This window comes from Ursus americanus, chromosome 1 (assembly GCF_024610735.1).
Source record: "Ursus americanus isolate L20-20 chromosome 1, mUrsAme1.1.p, whole genome shotgun sequence".
Lineage (NCBI taxonomy): Eukaryota > Metazoa > Chordata > Mammalia > Carnivora > Ursidae > Ursus > Ursus americanus.
In genome coordinates this window covers 37,245,575-37,254,155 of record NC_142127.1, presented here as the reverse complement: position 1 = coordinate 37,254,155, position 8,581 = coordinate 37,245,575, and positions in this window count along the sequence as shown.

The following is an 8,581-nucleotide window of genomic DNA, read 5'->3' as shown; positions in this document are numbered from 1 at the left end:
AGAAATGATAATATAATATCTCCCTTGCAAAATTGTTGTAGGGATTACAATCTTTGTACGGCAATACGAGAAATTATTATGCGAGTCTAGATATCTGAGTGCAGTCCTCTGGGAGTCCTGTTGGAATATGGGTGGCACACATCCATTGCTCTCTGACTTCAGATCACAATGTCAACATTGAACTTGGCTATTACTTCTTTTCCTTTTGGAATCCTGCTGCCACCTGCCATCTCTTCCCCTAGTTTCAGATGCTCACTGCCCTCAGAGCCTCTAGTTATCAGGAGTCTGCCACTTCCCTTACTCCCCTAAAAGGTTCTTCACATCTCCTTCCCTTATCACAAAATTTCTGCCTTGAATTTTAGCTAAAATCGATTGTTTGTTTAATGACATTCAGGTGAAATGAGGCTTAACCCCATGAGAACTTTGCACTTTAAAAGAACAGCTCATTAACTACTATGAATCTTTAATTGTTAGAAGTAGTGGGAGAGACGATTTTGTTCCCAGAGTTCTTTGCCTACTCTCTCTTTCCACCCACAATAAGCAAAAAATACTCCTGAAAACTACTTTGTAGCCTCTCTGCACCCCTTTTGGAAAACACTCCATATCCCAACAGGGCCCAATAGAAATGAATTGTTGCATGGGGAGAGAACTGAGACTGGCAGCAAAGCACAAATGAACTTTATTTTTAAATTGCGACAATTTTTTTTCTACTTATCCTCCACAAATAGTGGATGGAGTTCAGTAGGGGAGGAGGCTACTATTTATTGATCGCCTTGACATAGCAAATGCTTTATTATGTAGCTCTCATTGAATGCCATTGTCTGCTTGTGTATTTACTTTCTGGATTAGCCAAACTGTATTTTCTTAGAAGTATATTCACTATTAGTAATTATTTGAGTCCTATGAGACACTCAAAGAAAAAGAAAGAAAGAAGAAAGAACGAACGAACGAAAGAAAGAAAGAAAGAGAGAGACAGAGAGAGAGAGAGAGAGAAAGAGAGGAAAAAAAGAGAGAAAGAAAAGGGTAATTGTGTTTTTCCCTTGACTATGGCAGGGTGACTTTACTCCATTCTGTTTGACAAAAGCATTTCTCTATGCTGAGCTGTAGAGGCTCATGAGGTAGAAATTACAGAGACTGAAGTGTATAACTGGAAGGTTTTTGAACAGGCATTTGATTCACTCCTTAGGAAATATGCAAGAGAGGTTTTTACAGCTCAGGATAATGAGGGAGATGAAGAGAGGGAATAGGAGTAGATAGAGCTTGTATCACACACAGTTTTATTCACTGATAGTGTCCTCAAAATATTAAAAAAAAAAAAAAAGACCAAACCAAAAAAACTTAAAAGGCATTATGATTTAATCAAGATATGGCAATATTTTGGCCTAAACAATATTGAACAGTCCCATCCAAATTTCTGGCTCCATTTCCAGTCAATAGAAAGTTGTTAATTTCATTGCATTTCCTTTGGATTTATTACTTTGAATTTTTATTTTAAGTGCTCTGTCTTAAAATAATTAAACCCACAATTTTATTATAGTAACTTTATATTTTCTTTAGCCTTAATCTGGTTCCCTATGACCACTAATTTCCTCATCCACGGCTCATCTCTCAATTAATGTCACTTTAGGGTGCTGATATGTATTCTAGTCTCAAAGTTCCCATGGATGGCTCTGTTTCAAAATTTTCTGGAGAGATTTGAAAATTATGGATTTCTAAGGCCCATCAAAGTTAGTGCACCATAATTCTTTTCATACCTGTCCCTTCCTTTCTATTCTCATTACTACCTAATCCACATTTTCACTTGCTGGGTTGGCAATTATCCATCAAGTGGTGTCTCCAAGAATGCTTTTGCCAGATTAATAGTCCTGAAAGGGTACATCACACATGTTGTTCCTATGTTCAACAACTGTTAATTTATCCCAGTTGCTCTCAGGAATACAATTACCTTCATTCTGACATTTAAGGCTTCTACCACTTGTCTTCTACACACCTTTCCAATGTATGTCAGTTTTTAACTGACTTGAGTTCTCACTAGCACATAAGTTTAATGAACCTTTCTTAGTTTGGACTGCTATGCCAAAATACCATAAAGTGAGTAGCTTAAAAACAAAACTTTTTTTCAATTCTGGATGCTGGGAAGTCCAACATTAAGGTGCTAGTAGATTCAGTGTCTGATGAGAACCCTTTTCCTGGTTTGCAGATAGCAGCCTTCTTGCTGGAAGTTCTGGTTTCCCTTTCTCTTCTTAGTAGGGCATTAATCCCAGCACGGGGCCTCCACCCTCGTGACTTAATCTAAACTGAATTACCTCCCAAAGGCCCTGCCTTCTAATATCATCACAAACATTCAGTCCATAACACTATCCTTCCTATTAAGAGGCTTTCTTCCCATGAGTCTTTCGATAACTTAAATTATTTTTTAAAAACTTTATGTTGAAAAACCTTCAGACTTATAGAAAAATTACTACTATAAGAATTCCTAATTACCCTTCATTCAGATTCCTCATGTTAACATTTTATCACATTTGTTATATCATTCTCTCTCTCTCTTTCATATATACGGCAGATATGATGCTTTTTACGTCTACCTACTCAGTTATGTATCTCCTAAACACAAGGGCATTCTCCTAGATAACTATGGTACCGTGATCAAAATAGGATATTACCATTGATACAATACTATCCTCTAATCAACAGAAAACAAAAAGGCAAGACATTAAGTAGAAGAAAATATTGGCAAAATATACACATGCAAAGACCTTGTATCGAGACCATAAAAAGAACTGTTATGATTCAACTATAAGAAGATAAATGCTCTTCTCCCCACTGGGCCAAAGACTAGCACACCTCACAGAAGTATACTGACGAATGGTTTATAAGTGCCTGAAGAGGTACTCAGCATTAGAAATGCAAGCTAAAACCACAGCGACACTACTACACACTCAGCAAAATGTCTAAAAACATGAAGATAATATAACAGCCCCAAATGTTGCAAAACTATGAAGTGTTGGAGCTATCATGCATTGCTTATGGAATAGAAAATCATTCAGTCACTTTGAAAAACTGCTTGGCAATTTCTTAAAAAGATAAACAAAAAATTTTTCCTGTGAATTATCAGTTTTACCCCTCTTTAATTGAAAAATGAAAACATATGCTCACAAGAAGATTGTACAAGTATACCGATAACATCTTCAGGTATAAAAGCCAATAACCAGAAACCACTTGAATGTCCATGATTAGGAGAAGAGATTAATCGTAGTCTATTCGTACAATGGAATAAGACAGTGAAAAGAGACATGATTCAACTATATGATCAATCTCATCGACATGATATTGAGAGTAAAATGCAAGACACAAAAGAATAAAAACTGTATGATTCAATTTATACAAGTTCAGAATATGCAAACATAACCTATAGTGATAGAAATCAGAATAGTTCTTGCCTTGGCAAACAGTACACTGACTGGGAAGGGTCATGAGAAAACTTTCTGATGAGATAGAAATGTTCTATATCCTGATTGGAACATGGGATTTCCAGGTGTGTATGTTTGTCAAAGTTGATTGACTCATGTGGATTTCATTGTGTCAATTATACCCTAATAATAAATATAATACAAAAGATGTAGGCAGGATGCACTTGAATTATAGAGATATGCAGGAACCCAGGTTTACTGGAGGTAGAGCTACTAACATCTCTGGATGGGAAGGCCTGGGTGGGAGCAGAGATTTCCAAAATGCAGGAGAGTGAGTTCCCTACAGCAAGCCAGTGAACTGACTTCATTTAGGGACACAGACAACCTTTGGTGAATTTCCAGGGATGGAACCAACAGAACTCAATTATACCCTATCCATTCCATTTACTGCCAGGCTTTTCCATTGCTCGAACCATTTTGAAACACAAGAGGGCATGGTTGCTCTGTAGTATGTAGTCCCTATAGGTCAGCTATAGAGTAGAGAGCAGAAGGAAGTAGATTGGCTCTTAAGATGGAAACAGAAGATATCTGCATTCACCTTATTTTTACTCAACATCAAAGGGAATCATTTAATTGTCATAATGGTGGCTTGGCCAAGAGATTCTACAGATTGGGTATTGGAGGATGGTAAGTGAGTTGAGGGTATAAGAAATAGTGATTGGTTCTGGAATTCAAGCTGTTTAATAATGGATATGAACACATTATGGGATGAAGGGACAGTGCAATCCTGGTAGTATCAGTGGAATATAAGGCCCAATAGGGTCAAAGGATTTTTGGAGTTGGAGTACTAGAAGGGGTTTTTGCAAATAAAACTATGGAGGGATTTCAAGTAAAAGTAGCAAAAGGTCAAGTATATGTCCATGGGCATCAGTGGGTAAGGTAGCATAAAACACAAAATGATTGAAGAAGAGGAAATCAAGGAACAAAACAATCAGGATAATGGAAGAATTGTTTGTATATATCTTGAAATCATCAAGAATTATCACAGGATGGTGAGAGCGACAGAGAGTGAGGAGCTAAAAGTTTCAAAAGAATGATGAAGAGTAATGAGAGGAGAACCAGAGATGACTGCAATCAGAAGGAGAGGTGGGTGGTATAGGCTGTTAACTTGAGTCATCCTTGATATCTTCTCTTTCTCAGCCCCAGAGTTAACCAATCATTAAGTCCTGTCAATCTATTGCTTTTCTTAATATTGCGCTACTCTAGTCATCAGCCAGATTTTTAAAAAAATCATTTCTCCCTGTTTCAGAACATTTGTTTTCTAATTGGTCTTCCAGTACCTATTCTTGTCAGTTTGTTTTCTTTGCTGCTGTCACAGTGAACTTTTCTCAGTAAATATGATCATGAAGTTCCCCCTTATCTTCTTCTAATCCAGCACTTAAATTTTTTTCAGTGGGTCTCTGATGATTCTAAGATTAGGAGCAAAATCCTTCAGGTCTAAAAGGGCCTGAATGATCTGGCTTCAGGTCTACCTATCTAGTCTGACCCAGCGACATATTCCCCCATCACCTCTCTGTGCATCAGTCACACCTGCTTTCCTGTTCTGTCCTCCAACTGGCCCTTTGCAGATGCCACTTGCTTTGCATGGGACGTGCACTCCTTTACCTCCCCATGTTTCACCAGCTTAATTAAGAGTCATCAGCTGAAGCTCTGTTCAAATATCACCTACCTAAGAAAACCATTCCCAACATTTTCCAGGCTGGGTCTATGCTGGTGAGACCCTTTAAGTATGGAACTGTATGAGTGCTTCTTAAGGAAGACCTCCAAATGGCTATCTCATATGGGAAATATTTAAAATTTATGCTGGCTTCTCCTTTGTTTAGAGTTATGCTCAGCTGGTTGTTGGGATGGTAAGGACCAACAGACATGAATAGGAGAAGACCTTTAAAGAAGTCACAAATGAAGTCTGGTTTAATGACATGGTTTCACAGCACAAGAGTCTAGTGGAGAAAAACTGGTTTAGACAAGTGTGTAACTTTTGCTGGAAGCTCCCTCCAATGGCATTTTTAGAGCCCAGTGATTCTAATTCCACGTTGAAGAATACGGACTGATTTTGGGCTGCATGCTTCTGCTCAAAGTGAAACAGGGTCCACTGGATCTAAGCCAGTAGGGGTGCTGCAGTAAAGGAAAGCCCAGTGCCTCCAAGTAGCAGAACGGGCCTTTAATAGTGACACCATGTGGTACCAACAATAGTGTACCAGTTAGTGGTCTTAAACTTGATTTTCATTAGCTTCGAAAACATGCCAATACTGGTGATATTTGCACAAATCTATAAATGTACTTTAAAAATTATTGAATTGTACACTTACGGTGTATGAATTTATGGTGTAAATTATACCTCAATAAAGTGATAAAAAAAGTATAAAAAAATGATACCAATGCTTGATCCCATTCTTCAGCCAATTATATTAGAACCTCTGGGGGCAGGACTTGGATGTTATTAGGTATTAAAATCTCTCCAGGAAAATTTAGCAATAACTAACAAAGGTCCATATGCATTTGCCTTTTGACTCAATCCTGTTTTAGAAAGTTATTCTGAAGACAGCAATACAAATAACATGCACAATGTTGTTCATTGGAGCACTGTTTGAAAATGCAAAATATGGAATGCCCATACATAAGAGAGTAGTCAAATAAACTATGGTGAATCCACACAATAGAGAGTAATATGCAGCTATAAAAAAGAATGAAGAAGAACTTTCCAAACCAACATACAGTGGTATCCAAGATATACTTTAATGTGAAAGATAGCAAAGTGCCAAAGTATATCAATAGTAGGGTAGGGTACCCTGTAAGTCCAAATGAAGGAGATATAAGAACATATACATACATCTGCTCATTTGGGCAAAAAGGAATATGGAAAGAATAAATTAGACACTAAAGTGATGAATTATCTAAGAGGCGAGTGGGAACAGAGTGGAAAGAACGTGAGAGTGGGAATGGGTGGAAGGCATAAATGAGGGCACATCTCTAAGCCCACCTTCTTGCATAGTTCTGACTGTTAGGACCAAGTAGTGTTGCACATATTAAAAAATAGGTAATTAGTGTTAACTAGAATATATGGGGAACCCTAACAGAATACACATGGTAACCAATGACTCCAACTGCTGAAAATGAATATCACAGCCATAACAAATGGGATCAAAAGAAACTAATAAGCCTAATACTGGAAATATTTGGCCCACGAGGCCAAAGACACACAAATACGGCACGCTTTTCAGAAATTTGTTTTTCGCAGAGGTTTGTATTCGTAATTCTGAAACTACATATATTCTAAAATTGAATAAATAAGTAAGTAAATTGTAGACAGCAAGAGCCAATTTATTACTGTCAGAGAAAGGAGTTACAAATGAGGAAAGAGGGGAGGCTAGAATGAACCCCGAGGATTAGGATCATAGGGATGAGTTTTAACTAGTGGTGTTCATCACGTCTATAGAGAGGGAGATAGAAAGATACAGATATGCCTGTGTTTGTGTCTACCCGTATATATCTCCTTGCTCTGTTCACTTAGAGGACCTAGAAATAATGACACCCCAACAGCAATGAGTACACCTAATGTCCAAAACTTGGTTTCTAAGTATTAATTTTCAACAAAATAGCCACATCCTGGCTGAGTAAGGTAAGCCTGGATCATCTTGCAGTGCCAGAAAGTAAATGTTCAAAAAATGATGGAAGCCTATTGAAAAGGTTAGATATCAACCTGAAGTAGTTCCCAGTTGCCAAAGCTGGGAATATTGGATTATCATTCATCAGATAAAATAAATATCCAAGTCTGTACTGATAAAATGGATAATTGAACAAATAATTACATACAAAAGAAAGGGCTGTTTTTCTTTTTCTTTTTTTTTTTTTAAGATTTTATTTATTTATTTGATAGAGACAGCCAGTGAGAGAGGGAACACAAGCAGGGGGAGTGGGAGAGGAAGAAGCAGGCTCATAGCAGAGGAGCCTGATATGGGGCTTGATCCCGGAACGCTGGGATCACGCCCTGAGCCGAAGGCAGACGCTTAACGACTGCTCCACTCAGGCGCCCCAGGGCTGTTTTTCCTTACAGTGGAATTCCAATAAGTAAAAGGAAGAGTAGAAATATAAAATTGCCATTTGGCAAATGCCACTGTAATAATTGTTTTAGGGAAGCCTCAATGGATGCTAAAATTAGTGGGCAAACATATAATTAGAAACAAGATATTTGCATAATCTCAGAATATCTCACCACAAGATGCTAATTACAAAGAAAAAAGTAGTGGAGAACCTTAGCAGACACTAACTTCACCAAGTAATCAAAATTAACGTCACCAATAGTGTGACACATTGACATCCTGGACTTCCTAATAGGATGGCCTGAGGAGGGCATGACACCATTTCTGTGGTTTCTTGTCAAAAAGACGTAATTTAACCATGAAGAGACATCAGACAAACCCAAATTGAAGAACATTTTACAAAACAACTGACCAGTACTCTTCAAAAGTGTCAAGGTCATGAAAGGCAAAGGAAAAGAGACGGAGGGCCAGTCCCAGACTGGAGGAGACTGAGAAGACGTAAAGGCCAAATGCAACGTGGGATCCTAGATTACATCTTGTTTGGGGGTTGGGGGAGGCTCTCTGGAGAGCCAGGCAGGACTCGGTGCTATTAGAATAGGTGACTGCTCGAGTAATTGAAGAGATAGGGCCAAAGGCATAATCCAGGAAGTGGTATGAGTCATAGAGTTTAAGAATGGTCTCGTGGCATAGTACTTTTCCAGTGGAGCATTTATCAAATTATAATCCCATGCCTGTTTCCCCTACAAGAATATAAGCTCCATGAATACAGATAGGTGCCCATCTGTCTCATTCACCACTCTATCCCAGGCCTGAATCCATTATTCAGTATGTGCAGAAAAACATACCCTTAATCTCTCTTTGCTGCTCAGGCCCCTGCAAGCACATTCGTCTCTCACCTTTGCTCCAAGAACCTCCACTGGTTGGAACGCTCTGTTCACAGGTGACTGACGGAAGCATCTCGGGCTTTGGAGACTAGATGTAAGTATTCAGGTGCCCATTCTTTCGTACTCCAGCCTACAATCCGCCTCAGGTTTTTCCTCCTTTCCAGGGTCAGCTACTTCAACAGTAAAG